The sequence below is a fragment of the Triticum aestivum genome, chromosome 2D, assembly GCF_018294505.1.
Source record: "Triticum aestivum cultivar Chinese Spring chromosome 2D, IWGSC CS RefSeq v2.1, whole genome shotgun sequence".
NCBI lineage: Eukaryota > Viridiplantae > Streptophyta > Magnoliopsida > Poales > Poaceae > Triticum > Triticum aestivum.
In genome coordinates, this window is record NC_057799.1 from 494,217,281 (window position 1) to 494,239,400 (window position 22,120).

General features: G+C 44.6%; 1 pseudogene; it reads right to left on the reverse strand.

Moving 5' to 3' along the window:
* Window positions 1-867: 867 nt before the first annotated feature.
* Window positions 868-21,764, reverse strand: LOC123049697 (cycloartenol synthase-like; annotated as a pseudogene).
* Window positions 21,765-22,120: the final 356 nt, after the last annotated feature.

A 22,120-nucleotide genomic window follows, 5' to 3' on the forward strand; every position in this document is an offset into this window, starting at 1 on the left:
CAATGCATGTGGATGATGTTCTAATTAAACACCTTGAGTGTGGGAACAAAAGGCCGCTAATGTGCAGTTGTAGGAATAGTTCGCGAGGGTATTTACATCATGCGGCCATTGGAAGGGGAGAAGGTCTCGACAAGATAACAATCCTAATTAATCTTATCTAACACAAACAAATAGAGGTGTCTTGATGCCACTGTTAATTCAGGTTAATCCGCTTGACGTTGTTGTTACTTTAAATTTATTGATAGTGTTATTTATATTTCTTTTATTAAAAAAAACTCTTGCATTCAAGTCTAAAATTGTTATAATTATGTTTTTCTATTTTACTTTGAAATCTTAGTATGAACTAATAAGCGGAACTATAAGTTGACTCAGAACAATATCTCATATTTCAAACTCGCACCCGAAAAGAACCTACCCACAGCTGATCCATTGCTCATCATATTAAAATAAAGGGTGTGCATCTGTGGAGGATCTTGAGCATTATTTATCTTTGTTGCAACACATGGACATGTTTGCTAGTATTGCTCATGTGCGAAACAAGATGTCATGCAAGACAGCTTAAAACTGAATTAATTGTCATTAATCTAGATACTCCCTCCGTTCTGATTTACTCACTAAACCCACGACGAGTAAATCAGAACGGAGGGAGTACATTATTAGAAACTACGAGACCAGCACCTGAACAAAGAGCTACAAGTAGATTCACAATATTTATCCAAGCCTCCTCTTCAAGCGTACCCAACTGGGGTGCAGCCAAATCCTTGCGGTGCTGTCCAGTTGGTGCTCCAGTACTACTCCCTCCGTTCCTAAATATAAGTCTTTTTAGATATTTCAAATGAACTACCACATACGGATGTATGTAGACATATTTTAGAGTGTAGATTCACTCATTTTACTCCGTATGTAGTCACTTGTTGAAATCTCTAGAAAGACTTATATTTAGGAACGGAGGGAGTAATTGCCAGGGGCCAAGACTCGGCACCGGTACTCTCCCAGAGCCCAAATTGGAAAGATATTCCTGTACTGGGAGTTACTGATGGTGCAGTTTTTGTTGAACACTCCTATTATCTCCTGTGTAATGCACACAAAAAGTTATTCAACATCTAGAACTTGATTATTAACTAAAGTGCATGGTAGATAATCATGAATTACAAGTTAGTATTGATGTAACTCGAACTTGGTTTAAAAGGAGTGCTTCATCTAAGAACTTGGTTTTAAAGGAGCGCTTCATCCAAAACCAGTTGAAAGAAATTTTTTATCGAAAAAGGGTTTCCCCCGCTTTATAGATAAAGCCATCACCGCATAACAACTTCGAAACTGATACAAACACACACCACCACCACACACAACACACACCCAAGGTAAGATACACAGTGTCGGGTACCCCACGACGAAGCCAGGTCTCCAAGGCGGCGCCTCCAAGAAGGTAATGACCTTAGATGGCGGCCACCGCCCGACCCGTAGATCAAGTTTTCACCCGGAGCAAGACGGAGGGAGGGTGAACGCCGCAATGAAGCCTTCAAGAAGGTTACACCATCCGCGGATGCCGCCCCCGTCGGCCACACCATGGCTGGCCAGGCGATGTACCCCGGTGCCCATGTTGATGCCATCAATGTACCAACCTTGGCTTCACAAGACTAGGTGTGGATAGATCTCATCGGAGCTCCAGCGCCCACAAGGAGGCCACACGCATGAGATGCACTCATGCACATGCAAGGGCCCAACACAGTGAAATGGAGCTCACTAGGCTACATTTAGTGAGGTAGCTCTGTGGTGGATGATTCCACACAGTTAATTCTAGGATTTCACCTCGCAGGTCCCCCACGACCTCAGATCCGTGGCCTCTAAGAAGCAGTGGTGGGCAACGTGGATACGCTGCCGAGGCGTGCATAAGAGAAATACCTAGGGGCACTGGGCAGTGACAAACTGACAACAGGGTGGGACGTGCAACCGAGAAAGAGATCCAGAAAAAAAGTACTCCCTCCGTCCCACAATATAAGAGCGTTTTTTGCACTGCGTTTTTTACAAAAACGCAGTGCAAAAAACGCTCTTATATTGTGGGACGGAGGGAGTAGATTACAATCCATCAATCAGTACTAAGAGTCTAAGACTGATTTTTTTCTTTCTCAGGAATATATAGTGTATGCCTGAATATTCATACATATATTTTGATTTCGTTTTAAGGGTAAACGTTAAAAAGAGATTTTTTTTAGGAACTTAAAAGGAGAATATTGTATGGAAGAATGAACTAATTTTATTCTTTGGAAAAACTGCAACTTACTTGCTGAGGAAATTCTCCATCCACTGATTGCAAGTTGATCAAAACCTTGGCTGCTCGATGTAGAGGCGATGGATCTCTTGCAGCCTGTACCAACAAGATTTTAGTACATTATGAACGAGCACATTGTATCAAAGTGCCAGAGCCCATAAAGCAAATCATAGAAACAAAGGAGACCTGTCCAGCATCAATTAGGGCCAGCATGGCCCAACTAGTGTTCACTGCATGAGCACGTTTTCCTTCAAGATTGGTGTAAACCTGATTGAATATAAGCCAGAAGATGGTTAGTGCAGTGGTGCTCACAAATTAAGGTCGAGGACGAGCTATTTAAAAAGAAGGGGAGAGACGAGAGAGGTCATGCTGTGCATTCCATACAAAAGGCATCACCAGGGCCACAAGGATCCAGGACAAAGCAGTGACACACGGCTGGCTTGCCTGATGCGCCAAAGTAGTACTCCCTCCGTTCCAAAATACTTGACTTCCATTTGTCCAAAAATGGATGTACCTATATACTAAAACATGTCTAGATACATCTATATTTTGATAAAGGGAAGGCAAGTATTGTGAAACGGAGGGAGTACCAGATAGGCCAAGAACCAGGAGAAAAGAGAGTTGGTTAGTTTATTTCCCTTCCAAAGATCTGGATTGATTAGCCTTTTTCCAGTGAGATTGGTTTGTCAGTGCCAGTTGGTTAAGCAAGAAATAAACTTATCTTCCCTGCCACAATGGTATCCAGTGGGATTTGGCCACTAGCTGATCAACATTTCTGTCAGGTGAAAGCGGGGAAGAACGGACAGAGAACACTTAAGATAAATAATGTAACATTCTGGAATGTGCACGGACAGAATATAAAGAGTTCCTCCCTGAACTTAGTTTTCACTGTATCAGTACATAAATTAGGAATATCAAATCCCAATACAGATAATACTATGAAACCTTGACTGTAGCACACAATGCAGCAAAAAAGACCATAAATATAACCATGATACTGGTAGTGGGGAGGTGGCGGCTTTTTTGAAGAAACTTGTAAAAATTACCTGGTCTTGAGATGATAGATAGCTTTCTCCCCAACCACCGGAAGGAAGCTCTTTTGACAGCAGAAATTCACAAGCCTTTCTGATTGCAGGACTATTCTTGAATGTCCTACCAACAGCAGTTAATCCCTTCACTCCAAACCAAGTGCCGTAGGTGAAACAAACAGCCCAAGAACCATACCTGTTGGAGAAAAATAGAGAACATCGATGTTAATTATATGCATTTAGTAGTGGTATTCTTTTTTCAGAACAGTACAGGAGGACCAACTCAATATGTGAATAAGGATAAATAATATAAAAGTCTTAAAACTGATACGACCAACTAATTAGACTGCAAAATCAGCAAAACCAACCAAGCCAAACGACAAGGTTGGAACGTTCCGTTGGCACTTTCCTTGAGCAGCTCCAAATCAGCTAAAGTAGACCTTTTTTTACCTGTAACTATCTGGATGCACCGTATTATAAAAAGCATGTTTAATGCCCAAATACTAACCATGAACCGTCACTTTTTTGAATAGACTCAATGAAATTAGCAGCTTTGCTGATACAGTTGTCCACCTCTTTCCTGAGGTGCCCAGGGTAGAACTTTCTGAATAATGTCAAAGCTTGGATTGCTGCTGATGTACATTCAACATACCTGCCAATTGAGTGTTGCATTATTCAGTTTGTTTCACACATGACAATTAGCACTAAGGATTGATGATTGAAGAGATATTGTATCTGACGGGTAATCAGTCACAATGTCCCCAAAGGTCTCAGAGGGATTAATAATCTGGATGATTTCAATGAAGTGTCTCAGTATGGAAGTAACATATTCAACATTAGATAAATGAGTTGGAGCTTAAATGAATATTGTTTAGTTCTATTTTTGAACTTTGCAAGAATCTAACTGAAGTGACAAGGAAATTTGTATTCAATTCAACTTGAATAATTAAGAAGTTTACAAGCAACCTGATGGACTTGGCCTTCGGCATTCTACGGTACCAATTACTTCGAAAAGTACAAAAGAGAAGGGTAACTCCCCAGTTTTGATGCTAGCACATCAAAAATTGATTTACAGCACTGCCGTGCTTAGACATGACAAACAAGTAAACAAGGGTCCTGAAAAGAGTTCACGGCTCACCTCCAGCCACGTATAAGCCCTTGTGAGTTCATATGATGCAAAACCGCCATTATCATTCTGTGAAGGTTAACAATTTTTTTTATAATGAATATGCATCAGATATTTCAAACATATATAAATAGAAGAAATGGTGAAATCAAACAGAAACTGCTGGCAACGAAAACTTGATTTCATCCATACCGAATATAAGTGTGTTGCTGCCATTTCAAGGAGACAACTACCATATTCGACATTCTGTGACCATTTCAATAATCAACAGAAGATGAACATACATAGCCGTCATTTTCCATGACATTTTGCTACGTTAGCAGCCCTTGTCTTAAAGGCATGAAGAAACTTAAAAACAGAGGTAACCTATTTGCATTTACCTAACTGCTGTTATGGAAAATATGAAAAGCTTTATTATCCCAGTACTATTATCTATAGGGCTCAGTGAATATTTCCATGATGTATGTAACTGAAGTTTTTAATCTCACAGTTACCATTCTGCCGGGAAAAACTAATTCAGTAGCTACAAATCTACAATTGACAAAAAGTCCAAAGATGCATTACGTTGCTAGTAAGGAATGAAATCCGGGTCCTCTCTATAAAAAAGAAAGTCCAAAGATGCCTACCATCGGCTTTGACTCCCACTTCCCCCTTCACTTCTCCGCCATCGGCATCGCTGGTCATGACGGGACCGGCAGGTGCTGGGAGAGGAGGCCCGAGGCAGGCGGCCTCGGCTCTCTCTCTTTCGGGTGTGGCGGCGGCGCCCGCGCCTTCGGTGGCGTCGGGGGAGGGGGATCTGGGGCAGGCGGCCCTGACTCCTCTTTCCTCGCTGGCGGTCAGGAGGACCGCATCTCCTTCGCCTGTGGCGGCGCCCGCGCCTTTGGTGGCGTTGGGGGAGGGGGGTATGGGGCAGGCGGCCCTGACTCCTCCTTCCTCGTCGGCGGTCAGGAGGTCCGAGCATCCTCCCGGCGTACCCGTTGCTATGGGTCTCGGCTTGGGGCACTTGTCCGAGGGGCATGGGAGCCCGCAATCGCCTCCTCCGGTTTCCTTGGTTGACCCTTCGCGGTCAGCGCGAGGGGTTACTAGGGAAGAGGTCGTTGCTTTTGGCGAGATCCCGGACCCAGCCTCGACGGGGAGGCGGATGAGTGCCCGCATTCAGGAGCTTCCGGAGGTTGATGATATGCAGCAGAGGTGCGCTATGAGGGCAGCCAAGCTTCATGATGCTGCGATCTCTACTGGTATGTCCGTCAACATATCGAATTCTTTATTGCATTTTTCTAATGAGGAAATTATAAATAATGCAAACCAATTAGGAGTTTCACTCGGGGCTACAGATAGTGAGATTTCCAATTTGGTGAATGATTTGTTAGATTTGGAGGTGGAGCGTGCCTTAGAAACTATTCGTAATCTTGCAGCGGTTACACCCATGAATGACAATGAGATTGATGCATTAGGGGTTAGAGTGCTCGATAATATGTGTGTGGATCTAGCACCATCCAATCATGAGTCTGAGGACGATGATATGCCCATAGAGAATGCAGTTGTTTGTTCCGCTGAGCCCGGTTATGAGGATCGGGAGTCAGGACTTAGTAAACCCAAGCGTAAGTGGAAACGGAAAATTTACCCCGCTTCTGCAGTTCGTAGGAGTGCTAGGATTCGGACGACTAAAAAATTTCATGATGAGTGATGAAAGGAATCTTTTGGAATAGCAGAGGTCTGAAAGACTTGGCTAAAAGAAGGTTTCTTGCTGAGGCTTCTCTGGAGCATCGGTTAGATTTTATTGCTCTATCGGAAACTGGTAGAGACAACTTCGCGCCCCAGTTCCTTTCCTCTCTTGCGGGTGGTGTTGATTTTGATTGGCATTGCCTCCCTCCGCGAGGAAGATCGGGTGGTATCTTGCTGGGTGTGAGATGCGATTCGCTTGAAATCCGGAGTGTAGTGATGGGTGACTTCGCGGTTAAGTTTCGAGTCAGGTCTAAGGTTGATGGTTTCAACTGGGCGTTGGTGGCAGTTTATGGTGCCGCACAGCCCGAGCTTAAACCGGATTTTTTGGCGGATCTTGTTCGGATTTGTGGGTCCGAACAGCTTCCAATCTTAGTTGGGGGTGATTTCAACATCATTAGGAGGAGAGAGGAGAAGAATAATGATAACTTTGACGGCAGGTGGTCGTTCATGTTCAATACTATTATTGAAAGCTTGGATCTGAGGGAGATAGAGCTTTCTGGTAGAAAGTTTACCTGGGCTAACTCTTTGCCCAACCCGACTTACGAGAAGCTTGATCGCGTTCTGGCGAGTGTGGAGTGGGGCAGAAGTTCCCGCTTGTGACGTTTCAAGCTCTTTCACGGGGTTTTTCCGATCACACACCCCTGTTCGTTGACTCAGGGGAGCCGAACCACGTGGGAAACAAAAACACCTTTTCTTTTGAGATGGCCTGGTTCGAACGCGAAGGGTTCCTAGACCTGATCGCTAGTGAATGGGCGAAGGGTGTAGGCGGTAGGACCGCGGTTGAGCATTGGCAAAATAAGATTAGGAGTTTGCGAAGCTTCTTACGGGGTTGGGCTAAGCACCTTAGTGGGGTATATAAGATTGAAAAGGACAGGCTCCTCTCTCTTATACAGAATCTGGACGTTAAGGCCGAATCCACGATTTTGATGCCTGCTGAGCTCCAGGTTAAAGCTAAAGCAGAGAAGAGGTTGAAAGAACTCCTTCGCGAAGAAGAATTGAAGTGGGCTTTGCGGGCTAAGGTTCGCAAAGTGGTCCAAGGGGACGCGAATACTCAATTCTTTCATCTGATTGCTAATGGTAAGCACAGAAAGAAGAGAATATTCCAACTTGAACAAGATGAGGGCACTATTGTAGGACAGGATAACCTAAAAACATATATAACCGAGTATTATAGGCAGTTATTTGGACCTCCGGAGGATAATTGTGTATCTCTCGATGAGTCCAGAACTGAGGATGTGCCTCAACTTTCGGCTGCTGAAAATGATATTCTGGTTGCCCCGTTTTCGGAGAAGGAGGTGTTTGATGCTATAGCACAGTTGAAAAATAATAAGGCTCCCGGGCCGGATGGATTTCCGGTGGAGTTCTACAAGAAGTGCTGGCATATTATTAAGGGGGATTTGCTACCTATGTTTCATGATCTGTTCTCTGGACAGCTTCAATTATTTCACTTGAATTTTGGAACTATCACACTGCTTCCTAAGAAGACGGATGCTGTGAGAATTGAGCAGTTCAGGCCGATCTGCCTTCTCAATGTTAGTTTTAAAATATTCACCAAGGTCGGGACTAATAGGCTCACACAGATTGCGCATTCTGTGGTGCAGCACTCCCAAACTGCTTTCATGCCGGACAGAAACATCCTTGAAGGGGTGGTTGTCCTTCATGAAACGCTCCATGAAATCCATTCTAAGAAGTTAGATGGTGTCATTTTTAAGGTGGATTTCGAGAAAGCGTACGATAAGGTTAAATGGCCATTTCTCCAACAGGCATTGCGTATGAAAGGTTTTGATGAAGTCTGGCGACGCCAGGTTGAATCATTTACGCAAAAAGGTAGTGTGGGAATTAAAGTGAATGACGATATTGGTCATTATTTCCAGACACATAAAGGCCTAAGACAAGGAGACCCGATGTCCCCTATCTTGTTTAACATTGTGGTTGATATGTTAGCCATCTTGATAGGAAGGGCTAAGGAGAATGGTCAAGTGGGTGGCTTGGTACCTCATCTGGTTGATGGAGGTGTATCCATCCTTCAGTACGCTGATGATACAATCATCTTTATGGAGCATGACCTAGCCAAGGCGAGAAATATGAAGCTGGTGCTATGCCTTTTCGAACAATTGACCGGGTTAAAGATTAACTTTCATAAGAGCGAGCTGTTCTGCTTTGGTAGAGCCAAAGACGAACAGGAGGCTTATCGGCAATTGTTTGGGTGCGACTTGGGGGATTTACCTTTCTCGTACCTAGGTATTCCAATCCACCATAGAAAGCTGACCAATAGAGAATGGAAATGCATCGAAGACCGGTTTGAGAAGAAACTGAGTTGCTGGAAGGGCAAGCTCATGTCATATGGAGGCCGATTAATTCTGATTAATTCGGTGCTCACGAGTATGCCTATGTTTCTCTTATCGTTCTTTCAAGTCCCAGTTGGTGTTAGGAAAAGACTGGACTTTTATCGATCGCGTTTCTTTTGGCAAGGTGATGATCTCAAAAGAAAATACAGACTTGCAAAATGGGATATCATCTGTCGGCCGAAAGACCAAGGGGGTCTTGGTATTGAGAATCTTGAAGTTAAGAACATATGCCTTCTTAGCAAGTGGCTGTGGAAGCTTTCTTTTGAGACTGATGCCATGTGGGCCCAAATCCTTCGCAGCAAGTACCTACAGACAAAGTCCTTGTCCCAGGTCACAGTCAGGCCAACTGACTCGCCTTTCTGGAAAGGCCTGATGAAAGTCAAACAATCTCTGTTTAATAGGACAAAGGTTGTTATTGGCAACGGCGCTAGTACGCACTTCTGGGAGGATACTTGGCTCGGCGAGACACCTTTGGCCATTCAATATCCGTCTTTATATCGCATTGTTCAACGACGTGAGGTGTTCGTTGCTACGGTGTTTCAATCCATCCCCCTTAATATTCAATTCAGACGGTCGTTAATGGGCAATCGTTGGGAAGATTGGCTTCGTCTAGTTCGGAGACTAATGGATGTCCAGCTTTCTCAACAACCCGATGAATTATGCTGGAAACTGACTAGGTCTGGAGTATTCATAGTTAAATCAATGTATATTGATGTAATTAATTCAAGCTCCATTCCTACCTCCAAGCATGTTTGGGCTGTCAAAGTTCCTTTGAAAATAAAAGTGTTTATGTGGTTTGTCCATAAACAGGTTATTTTAACCAAGGATAACTTGATTAAGCGTAATTGGACAGGACCTACGAGGTGTAGCTTCTGTGATCGGGACTAGACGATCAAACATCTCTTTTTTGATTGCCCGTTAGCCAGAGTACTTTGGCGGACGGTTCACATTGCTTTTAATATTACTCCACCGAATTCTGTCACTACGTTATTTGGGACATGACTCACTGGGATTGAGCCTGAATTAGCGAGACATATTCGTGTTGGAGTTTGCGCTTTGTTGTGGACTATCTGGACTTGCAGGAATGATTTGGTTTTTAACAGAACATCACGTATTCACTTTTTGCAGGTTATTTTCCGAGCCACGGCCGTGATCCGTTCATGGTCGCTACTCACTCCGATGGAGGCCAGGGAGCATTTGGTTACTGGATCTATCCGCTGGGAGATGGTAGCTCGGGATATCTTCAACCGGTTTGGATGACGGTCATGTAATAGGATAGGCAATTAGTTTACCTTTCTATCTTTAGCCAGCCGGTTGTGGCGTCTTATCTTGGCTAGTCTGTGTGTCCAGCCTCTTTAGCTCTGTGTGAGCTGTCTTTTCACTACTTTTCAGTCGGAGACTTTGGAACCTTGTTGGAACCTTTTATTTCGGTAATAAGATGGCCGTATGCATCATTCTGATGCAGAGGCCGGGGAGATCCCCCTTTTCGAAGAAAAAAAAGATGCCTACCATATAAGACATCAAACAATTGAGAGCATCATAAAGCCTATTATCTTCCAGAGGATCTCCTACAACTTGTGGAGAAATCTTCGCTAACAATAATGAGGCCTGCAGGTAAAAGAAAAGGCAACAATGAAAATATATAAGCAAATAATCATTATGGTGTGCTTAGGCCTATATTCAAGCATACCAGCACATGAATGCCAAAGAACACACTTCAACCTGAGAGAGCTATGTTAGCATAAACCTTGTGTAAGCTTCCTAATAGCTTCCCCTTGTGATGTAAAAAGTTTCCTTAGGATGCAAGTCCCAAGTCTAAATCAAGTCTTTAGCTTAGCAAACAAGCCACTAGCGCTTCTGCCTTGTAATCCTTTCCTATAAATAGAGGAGTAGAACACCAGCAAGCTCTAGCTCAAGCAGCCCCAATATCCACCGTTTGTGCAGAGCGTCAGCCTGTGTGTTTTTCTAACATTTGGTATTCAGAGCATGTGCCAATGCTCCTGGAGACATGCTTGTTCCACTAAGAGGTCCGTCCATGAGTCTCTAAGGCGCAACCGCGTCGCTCCATATCACCGCATCCGCTCCGTGGTTTGCACCGAGACGTCGATGGCTGTGAGGTGCGAGTCAAGCGGGTGATCAAGTAGGTTGGTGGGTTGGCCAAGTACCCGGCGCTCACGCGGATGAACTATGGCGACATGAGCCTGCTCATGAAAGTCATGCTAAAGGCTCGTGGCCTATGGGACGTGGTGGAGCTCGGCAATGCAGACTTCCAAGAAGACTCGCATGGCACTGGAGGCCATCCTCCATGCTGTACCTGTGGACATGATGCCAAAGCTTGCTATCAAGGCGACCGATCTGATGGAAGAGACTAGGCAGCACATTATACGTCAACACTCCCCCTCACGTGTGGCTCCCTCAGGCCTAAACGTGGACCGAAAATGGGCTGCAATTTAATTGCGCCAGCCGGGTCTTGAACTCAAGACCTCTTGGCTCCGATACCATGTAGAAATGCATGCTCTAGCCAATGCAACCAAAAGACCGATCTAATGGAAGAGACTAGGCAGCACATTATACATCAACAACGATAAAGGTGATGGGCGTCAGTGGCGATTATGTCCAGAAGGCCGAGGCGCAGCAGCTGAAGGAGTTCAAGTTGATCTTGTTCTGCGACAAGAAACCATCGATGACTTCGCGCTGCGCCTCTCAGTCGCGCCTCTCACTCTCATCTCATCACCCTATCGCCTATTGGCACGCTCGGAGAAACGATCGAGTCAAAAGTAGTAGGGAAATTTCTGCATGTTGTTCCTTCCAAATACACGCAGATTGCTATAGCTATCGAGACTCTTCTCAACCTCTCGACGCAGTCCATCGAAGAGGTGGTTGGAGGATTAAAGGTGACAAAGGATCGGTCTGCACTGAGGCATGGCATGTTGCGGCTCGCAAAGGAGCAGTGGCTTGCACGCTGCAAGGAGCATCAGGACAAGGAAGGAGGTCCTAAGGCCACCAAGAGCGGTGGCTATGGCTATCAACCAAGGAACAAGGGAGGCGGTGGAGGCAACAATTTGAAGGATGGTGCCTAAATTGTGGCCACTATAGCAACTGGGCCAAGGACTGCCGCCAGCCCAAGCGTGAGTAGGTCAATCTGGCCAAGGAGAAAGACGACGTCCACAGTGCCTACTCTGCTCATGGCATAGGATTGTATGCTCTCCATCACGCCCTACGCTGATCATGGCACAAGATTGTGCGCTCTCCATCACGCCAAAGCCTTCGCAAAGCCAAGTTCACCTCGACGACCGATGCTCGGGTGTTCCTTGGACCACCGATGATGCCCAACGCCTGGAGGGTTGGTACCTCAACATCGGTGCGACAAACCACATGATGGGCCGAGCAGACATCTTCTCTGAGCTTGACTTATCACGGGTCTGTCTGGTTTAGAGATGGATCAATTGTCAGCATCTAAGGGTGCGGGGCGATGCAGGGAGAACACAAGGCGCTCACCGGGGTGTACTACATCCCGTGCTTGAAGAACTCTATCATCTCCGTCGAGCAACTGGACGAGAGCAGCTCCAAGGTGCTAATCGAGGATGGGCTGCTTTTCATCTAGGATCAACAGCGCTGCCTCATGGCTCGATCAGTCGAGGCGTCAATCGCCTGTACATGATGCACCTCCGCTTGGCTCGTTTAATCTACCTGCTCACCACAATGGCGATGCATGGCTTTGGCATGACCACTTCGGCCGCCTGAACTTCGAGGCGCTGCGCCACAGGGCGCGCCAGGACACAGTCTATGGCTTGCTAGAGCTAGAGCACGTTGGATAGTTATATGACGTTTGCATCACTATTAAGCATCGTTGCTGTTCGTCCTTCCCCAAACAAGCGAACTTCCGTGCCAATGATCACGTCGACCTTGTCCACAATGACATTTGCAGCACTATCATGCCGGTGACACCAGGAGGGCAGCGCTTCTTTCTATTGTTGGTTAACAATACCACTAGCTTCCTGTGGGTGATTCTCCTAGCCACAAAGAGCGACACATTAGCTACCACCATGTAGATCAAGGCGGCCGTAGAAAACATGTCTAGGCAATAGTTGCACGTCTTCCGCACAGACAATGATGACAAATTCACCTCGGCAGAGTTCGCACGCTACTGCGAAGAGAGTGGAGTCCAGCGGCACTTCTCCGTGCTATACTCACCCTAAAAAATGGGATTGTAAAGCTCCGAAACCATACGTGGTCGCCACTTCATGCTCAAGCAGTATTGTCTTCCAGCTGAGTTATGGGGGGAGGAAGTAAACGCGGTGGTGTACCTTCTCAACCGTGCACCCACAAAGAGTCCTACCGGGAAGACACCCTTTGAGGCTTGGCACGGCCGCAAGCCGGCGACTCACTACGTTTGCTCCTTCAGGTGTGGTGTACTTGAATGACGTGCGCCCTAACCTACAGAACCTCAATGACCACATCACTGCCATGGTCTTCATCGTCTATGACGACAACATCAAGGGTTACCATGCGTGCGTGTGCATTTGACCCGTGACGCCATCTTCGACGAAGGCGCCAACTGGGATTGGGCGGCAGAAGCCGGCAATTGCTGCTCCAACCTGCGAATTCATCATCACATAGGCAGTGAACGAAGAGGTACCTGCGGGGATCTCCACCTCCTATCGGTACGGTAGCATCCCCTACGCCCCAACCTTTGATACCTCTCAACGCCCCTTCACCTACAGCAGCACCAGAGTTTGTGTAGGCACCGCTGAATGATGAAGACTATCTCGACGCGCACCGCGCCAACACGCTAGTCCGCTATCGTCAACAACATTCTAGGAGATGCAACTCGTACAGGCCATGCACCGCGAATGTTGGACGACAGCAAACTTCACTTGGCATGTGCTGGCGAGCTAATCTCTACGCGAAGGAATCCTACGATGATGCTTGGTTGGCATCGAGTGAGGAGATAAACTCAATCGAGAAGAATCGCACTTGGGAGCTCGTTGACCAATCGGCTGATTGGGCTGAACTGGGTCTTCAAGCTGAAGAAGAAAGAGGTGGGCGCGGTGATCAAGCAAAAAGCATGCCACGTCGCCAAGGGATACATGCAGCAGTCTGGCATTGACTTTGACTAAGTGCTCGCGCCCGGCACGCATCTCGAACGAGATGCGTGCGACTGCTGCTCGCCTGGCTGCCTAGGAGGGGTGGTCCATCCATCACATGAACTTAAGCCAGCGTTCCTCAACGGCATGCTCAAGGATGTGGTATATGTGATTTAGGCTCCCAGATTCGTCGTCGCCGAAGAAGAAGGCAAGTTCTATGCCTCAAGAAGGTATTGTACAAGCATCAATGTTGAATTTTTCGGCACCAAGGACCAGGTCATAGACATCCTACAAAAGGAACTAGGGCGAGTTCCATTCCAGGAGCTTCGTGTAGGAATTGGAATGGTCCAAATCAACTCAAAGTTGTCACACAAGGTTTAGGGGGAGAATTGTCCTGGTTTGGTTCTGAGATTGCGCTGTCTTTCTCCGGGGTGAAAACTCAAGATTGGGCGACGACGGCGCTAGTGCACTGTTCTCTTCACGGAGGCATCATCTTTGGAGAACCTTTTCGAAGTCCACATGTTGCCATTGGTGGTGGATGTTCCTGCTACAAGGTGTTTTCTATCTCGACATGGCCTTTTTTCTTTCTTTTTTGTTTTTTTGGCTGTGTGCATCCTTAATGTCTAGACTCAGCTCTTGACATTACATTATTGCAAAGGCTGGGTATAATTAGTATCTACTTGATATTAATATATTACCTTTATCGGAAAAAACAGCAAAAGTATTAAAACTACTTCAGGATTTTCTTGAGTGACTTCAGGATTAACTCTTTTAGCATGATGCAAACAGCTATAAGGGACAAGCAGCTCTCGTTCTTCATGGAAGTCTTCATATTGCAGCATGGAAAATGTGGAAGCAAAGAAATATGTATTTTTGGAAATAGATAACCTAATTTTCAGGCATGGAAAAGAGGATTAGGTGATTATCTCCTCATGCAAACTAATAGAATCAAACAAAGTCTGAAACCTGTTTTTTGTTGTCTTCGCTCGATTCTCTTCTATACCTTTTCCTCCTCCCCTATTTCGGTATAGCTTTCGTTTGAAGTTATTTTTTTATTTTGCTTGTATACAGTTTTGGTTTTCCTCTCAGGCATGTTTGCGAGGTTTATGTGTAACGCTCCGGCCATAGCCACCGGTCCTTGACCATTAGGCCTGGTGGAATCTAGACTGACCCCACAGACCAACACTAATTTTTTCTGCGCACTTTGTCCTCCCTCGTGCGCACCTGGGATCAACTTTCCAGTCGGTCACCCATCCTCAAATTGCTCCAAGCCAAACATGCTTAACTTTGAAGTTCTTTGGAGATGGGCTTCCGGAAAAGAAGGTGCACCTTGTTGATATGAGTAGCCTATCATTCCTATTAAGCCAAGATGTCACATTATGGTTCCAGTTTCTAGAGAGAAACCAAGAAATCACACCAATCAAAAACAATTTCTTAAGATAGAATTAGGAACATTTCTTAATTTGTAACCAAAGACCAGAAAAAGGGTTTCTTAGTTTTTCAAAAACTAGAAAATGTTTCCTTGAGAAACCGATTCACTACCAAACGGGAGCGAAATATTGAGTTAGAATAACCCTTATAAGTAATGTTTGGACAAAATTCACCTTTAGTCCTTCTGCAGTGCAGTCCGATATAGGCCAACTGATCAGCCGTAGAGTATGACCATGCGCCTTTAGATATGTGCCGGTACCAGTCTTTCTGCTCTCCAGGAGAGTCATCAAGAACCTTCCATACAAAAATTGCCATTTATAAGTACGGAAATTGGCCAAATATTCACCTATAGTTGATAAAAAAAGGAGCATGTACCTGTGAATTCTTAATGTATTCATGTGCTAGTTTAAGGGTGGGCCCAAACTCTTCAATAAGATTGGTAGCTACAATGGCTTGAACAGTGAAAGCTGTGTCCCAAAGTTGGCTGCCATTATAACCCTACACGGACAGACGTTAAGTCTCTTGTTACCAAAGCAAAAGGTATGTTAGTTCTGCAAACTTCTCAAAACTTATGATATGCTAAATATTTTAAATAATTATTTTTCTCGACAACGTTAAGTTTTTCAAGGTAGGGATCGAAAAAACAAGTTTCTCAGGGAGGCATCCCAAAATGGTGAGGCCTGGAACCAAGCCCAGTTGGCCGTCCCCTTCACTGGAGATACTAACAAACCAACCTGCTGCTCGGTTATCATTCGGAAGACTGAATAAATAAAGCAAAAGTAAGGGGTAACCGAGCACAGGGAAACAGTTTGTCAGTTCCATAAATGATCACTCAAGTATATACATTAATAAGTTTGTTACTGGAAAATCCATAGAATGGTAAGAAAAAGATGTGAAAAGAAATGGCCCATAGAAGAAATAGTAGATACCTGCATCTTCATGCCATCTTCAGCAATCCACAAGTAATCATAGACTCGTGGAATATGGAGTTTGAATGCCTCTGAGTTCTGATCTTCAATCCAGCACGCAAGCATATTCATTACCTGCAAAGAATTTCTTTCAGCTATAAGTTCAATCATGTTTAAAGAACCAATTAACAAATATTGCATAAATATAGTAAGATAGATCTACAATTCTATACCAGTTTGCAACCTACAAACATGAAATCAAATCAGCTAGAGATGGAAGCGGGTCAGGATGAGGGTACCCTTTACTCTTTTTAGTTCAACAAAATGAACTAACTTTTCCAATGACATCATCATTTTGAAAAAGTTAGTTCATTTTCTTGAACTAAAGAGAATAACTCCACAAATATACAGATCCTTTCTCCAGTAAAGCAACATGAAGTGGAGAAGAAGTAACTCCACAAAAAGTGACAAGCAGAAAGCCAGAAACACAATGTAGTTCAACATGACCGAGGAACTCAAGATATCAAGATGAAAAAAAGATAACATTTCGAGATTATTGGAGAAAAATGAAACTAAATAAAGGGCAATAGTTCGCATGTTCAGCACTATTCAGCAGTCCTCATGGCACAGCAAAATGATTCTTTTACCAATTGGACGCTAGAGCTGACAATATGTAATTATGGTACAAGCAGTGATGGCAAAATTAACAATTCATGAAACATTCTGTTGCAACTTTAATTTAACCGAAAGCTATAGCGGAAATATTTTTAGTCCACAGAGCAAGTAAGGTGGAAAAAAGAAGGGCAGTGAAAACTGCATGCTACAAAGCACCGCAAACATGAGACATAAATAAATGTATATTGAAGTTGCAAGAGAATGGCCTTGTTGTGTAACAAAGTTTTTTATATCAGAAGCAAGGAACAGAGAAAAGAAAATGACTCCTTTCCTTTTGTCAAGATTGAACGTGTCACTCCCCAACGAACCTTGTTTACAGGACCAATGCAAATGTATCGAGTGTTCTCATCTTCATAGTGAATGTGCTTCATGGCAGTTTCCAAAGCTTTCTCCCTCAGTTTGCTCGCAGGCCAATGCATCATAAGTGGTTCAACAAATTTATGGAGAGTGGCCCATAAGATATCTTGAACGAATGGATGCGGATAGTACAAGTCTTCCTGCAGTGCAGTCATATAAGAACTCCAGACAGAACTAAATGGACATCTCACAAACAAAGCGAGATAAATATTATTGTATGAAAGCTTATATAAGCTTCAAGACTGACAACTTTTCAAATAGCATCTATCACCTGTTAATTAGAAGCTCATGTGAACAGAAGGACTTTGACACAAATTTGTGTCAAAGATGTCCCATGATGGTATTTGGCATTACAGATCTGGATCACTCGACCTCATCAATCTACTTACATTTTGACTGAACTAATATTTCCTGCACCAAGCTGTGCCCACGGAGACTTCTAAGCATGGGAATACATGCATGCTAGGAAACCTCTCCAAGATTCTTGGCAGTTTATATCTTCTGAGTATGAGTCAAAGCTATAATTGACCACAGATAATAAATAAGTAAACAATCCATCCCTAGATGTACTTCTGAAACTGTGTTTTTAACACAGACACGGTTAAAATGAGGCTATTTCAGCAACTCAGCATACTATTTTTGGCAGTGGGACTTCTCAAGAACTAGAAGCGACGACCACCTTGGCCAAGATCAACTTGAAAACTAATGGAAAAAAATCTGTGCTCTGTGGCACATCATGCAACGAACTTGTGCCACAGTTTATCCCATATACTAATACCAATAGGTAAGATTAAGCATAAAAGTTAATGAACCTTAGCACATTGATTGCGAGTCTTGTCCCAATCAATCTCATTATAGGGGCCTTTGTAAAGTTCCTTTCTCAATTCCAAAACAAGTGGCGTAACTTGTCCGACAAATCTCTTTCCATAAATGTAACACATTGGCAAATACACCATTCGACAGTGACACCACATTCGCCCTGCAAGGTGTTGTAAAGCGTAATAGCTATCAGCAAGGAACAACATAGCAACCTAGAAAAGAATGCAGATTAATATGCAGTAATTAAAGTTGATTGTTGGCCATTAAATGAAGTAAAATTGATATATGGATGAAGAATTTTATTGTGTGAGATTAATGGCAATTAGAACATACAAACAAGTCATGGTACTAAAGATACAATCGAACTCTATGTGGTAAGTTAACATAGGACAAAATCATGCGCCGATGCTCACACCTGTAAGACAGAGGGTCGAAATATCTATTGTTTAATAAAAAAAACTGGGCCAGTAGGGGAAAGACTTCCCCCACGGTATTCTCAATAAGAAAAGCTCAAACGGAGCCCGACCTAGAAAGCTCATCAAAGCTGCCCACACCCAAATGGGGAGTCCGCCCCATGTGGTTTGAGGCCTAGCCCCATACATGAGGGCCCTCCCACCACACAGGTTGGTTCGACTCATGCCAACCAGGGGAGCCAGCAAGTGACCTTTTTAAGGAGACCTGAAATTCGCTCTTATGGGGAGGCCAACCCAGGGCCTGGAGGTCTAAAGCATCACAACCACTACTCTGAGCTTGTTTGCTATCTATTGTTTAATATTTAATGCAAATTCTATATGAACCCATAGCATATAAACTATGTCATTGTTTCATTAAAGTCAGCGGCCAGGGCAAACTTGTATCTCAAATATTTTATGCCCTGGACACTTGTAAAAGAGTACACACTTGGCAATGTTTGTCATCTGAGTGGTAGCATACACTCCTTCTGTCCCAAAATGAGTGTCGTAAATATGTTTAGATATGGATGTATATAGAAAAACTAAGTCTAGATACATCCATATCTAGACAAATCTGAGACACTTATTTTGGGACGGAGGAAGTATAACATTGTGTAAAGTTATGGATGATTAAAGAAAGAAACCAGAACCTGGATGAAATGGCAGGCAATATGGTAGCAACCATGCTTCTGGTGGCACTGGGTTGTTACCAGACCAATCAAATACACCAAGTACCTTAAATAGTTGGGGAGTTAGATTAATTCAATCCCACCAAAGAAGGAATCGACTAAGAAACAAACAAAGAAATGTTAATTCCCTACCGAGAGCCGAAATTTTCCCCATGATGTTACAAACGTTGCTCCTCCATGGTCTAGAATCCAATTTCGACCTTTCTCCATAGCTCCATATCCACTATCTGTTCGCTCTCCAAGCAATCTCAAACTGACATAGGTCAAGGCTGAACCAAACATGGTGCTTGGTCCCTCAATGTGCAAACCCCAGCCTCCATCTCCGTTCTATGCTTCCAGTAAAAAAAAAAGTGTAATTTTTACCCAAATTATGGGTGACAAAATTTAGAACTGAAACCTTGCCTGATGATTATAGAGATACCGGCGGATCTCAATCTGATGTTCTGATGATAAGACAGTGTTCAGTGCTCCAGTCACATACAAGGTTATAATCTGAAGGGGAAAAGACAATGAGTAGCTTTCATTTAGGACAAGAAACGTGGAAAATATGTTTCCACATAATCCAAAGATGATATTCCTGTCACAGTTTCCATTTTAGAAAGAATCCATATTCGTGCTTACACACAAATACGAGACAAGTAAGACAATTTCCTATAAAGCATATGACAAGATTAGACACAGAATGCGGTTGAGCAATGTGTATCCAAATAAAGACCTTTTACGGTACATCAAAATAATATGAGCCGTCCATTTCAAGTCATTTAATGGACTAGATCCACTGATACTACTAGAAAGAATGAGTAGTATATTTTGTTTAAGGGGTAAAATTGGAAGACTTACAAAGTAAATACCAAAACTCTACACGCATTGAGAAATCCGTGTGTTTTCTTCTCGGGGGTCCGTCTCAATACTTTCCGGCGGATCCTTGCCGGACGGTATTTTTGCCAAGGAAATAACCATGCACAAAAGTTGATTGATCAGTGTCATGAGGCACTAGTACGTCGATGATTAGCTGATTGTTTTCCCGCAATCAAGAGGCGGCTGCGGCCGCTGCACGCAAGCGAAGCAGGCACTAGTATGTCGATGATTAGCTGATTGTTTTTTCGGTGATTAAGCGGCGCCTGCGGCCGCTGCACGCAAGCGAAGCAGGCACAAATGCGACGACGGCGCCACTACTCAGGACGCTACAGCGGCGGCTCCGCGGCCTGCTGGTTGATTCGATGCCCGGCCGGCGACTTGGATCTCCAACTTAATGGCATGGAGGCTAGCTCTTCTGATCGATTGTTGGACATGCGCGTTGATGACCGGCGATGGCAACGACTAGGCCTCAGGAGGATGGTCACCGACACCGCGTGGAATTTTACTAATTAAGAAAAAAAAAGACAAAACTACCCCGCTAATCAACGGTTGAGATGATTCAATACTACTCGGTTTCATAGGTAGTATGATGCACCGTAAAAAATCTCTCCAAATAAAGCAAGCAAGTTTGACATTTTACTGTTATGTTCAAGGAAGTACCAAGCCTGGCATAAGGAACATTGGACCACCATAATCCCCCGGCCAGTGTCCATCATGTGCCTGGAGAGTAGAAAGGCGACTGATGGCCCTTTTCAAAGTAGTAGATACAACTTCCTCAGTAACATCTTCATGCTCTTCCAGCTTGACAGCAGGAAGGTCCAGCTCAAGAGGATTTGCTTTAGCAAACTGCAGTATACAAGAGAATAAACATTTTAAGTGATTGGAGATAATATGCCATGGTAAAGAAGATTTCGATGCATGTGTTTGGTCAGTAACAGTACGTATCATGCAAAAAACCCTCAGTGCTCAACTTTGTAACCATTTTTCAGGGGCTCAGTGAATTTGACATGGAAGTAGGATAAATTAGTAAAAGAAGAACACGTTGACATCAAGTCATCAAGCATCGCACGCTTGACAAACGTGTGCTGTGTGATGGACTGATGGTAAACTATGGTTTGAAAGATGGAATTGAAGCACTGCGCACGTTTTAACACACAACAGTAACGGAAGAAGAATAATGCCACAATTTTGCAGCCATCTGCTAATCTGACAGATGAAGGCTGAAGCTCTGCAACCAGTGAGAGCCTATCCCGGCTCACACACCGTACCGATCATTAAAATAAACTAGCCATAATCCCACAATATCACAAGTTCAGTTCACCCATCGCTAATTGAAAGCAATGGTGGTTAAGGGCTGGTTCACGGGAGACGGGACCTCCTCTAGAATCTGCCAAAGTGATGCTACTACCGCTTGTTCCAGTCGAACGCATGATGCCACATTGCCACTGATCGATGGATTGATCGACTAACACGCAGCTCGCGCCAGCCAGGCAAGGCAAGGAGACGCATCAGGGCATCGGCGACGAACCAGGACAGCCGGGAACCATTACCTGGTTTCGCATGACGAGGTCGGCGCTGTGCTTGAGCTGGTGCCTCCGCGCGACGAACCCCTGGCGCGCGGCCTCAACGGCGTCGACCTCCTCGGGGTCGGGCTCCACGGCGGCGTCGAACTCCCACACCTGGCGGCCCAAGTAGCCGTTGGTCGTGCGCAGCCACGGCCTGTGTTTTGATTTTCGGTTTGAGATTTTTTTTGCCCGAGGCTGAGATGGCCGAATTTCGGCCATTTTCAATAATTTCGGCAGAAATTTGACCAAAAGTTGACTGAATATTGACTCAAATTCGACCAAAATTTGTCAAATTTGACCAATTTCGGCCAAGGATAGATTTCGCCCCAGGCCGAGATGGCCGAAATTCGGCCGAAATCCGTTTTTTTCGGCCGAAATTCAAAACCCACGGCTCGTCCCCGCCCTCCGCGATCCTCAGCCGCCACATCTCCTCCTCCGGTTCTCCTGCTCCTCCCTCGCAAGGATCCCACCACCACTGCGGAATCCGCAGGCGATGCAGCGACGGCGTCGAGATTCGGCTCGCGTCGCGCAGGTGGGCGTGGGCGTCTCGTTAGTACAGTATGAGCGAGATTGCGAGAGGGAATGACTGCCTGCAACTGCAACTCTATAGCAGGAGGGTTTGTTTTGAAATTGGAATTTGGGTTATCAAGACTGTCCGTGTGCATTAAGATTGTGATAGGGGGTTGGTGAGCTAGAAAAAAGACTGGGTAGGTGAGATAATTGTGGAGTAGGTGGATAGTTAAATGTTACTATATCTCTACCACTATAAAGAGATAGATTTGG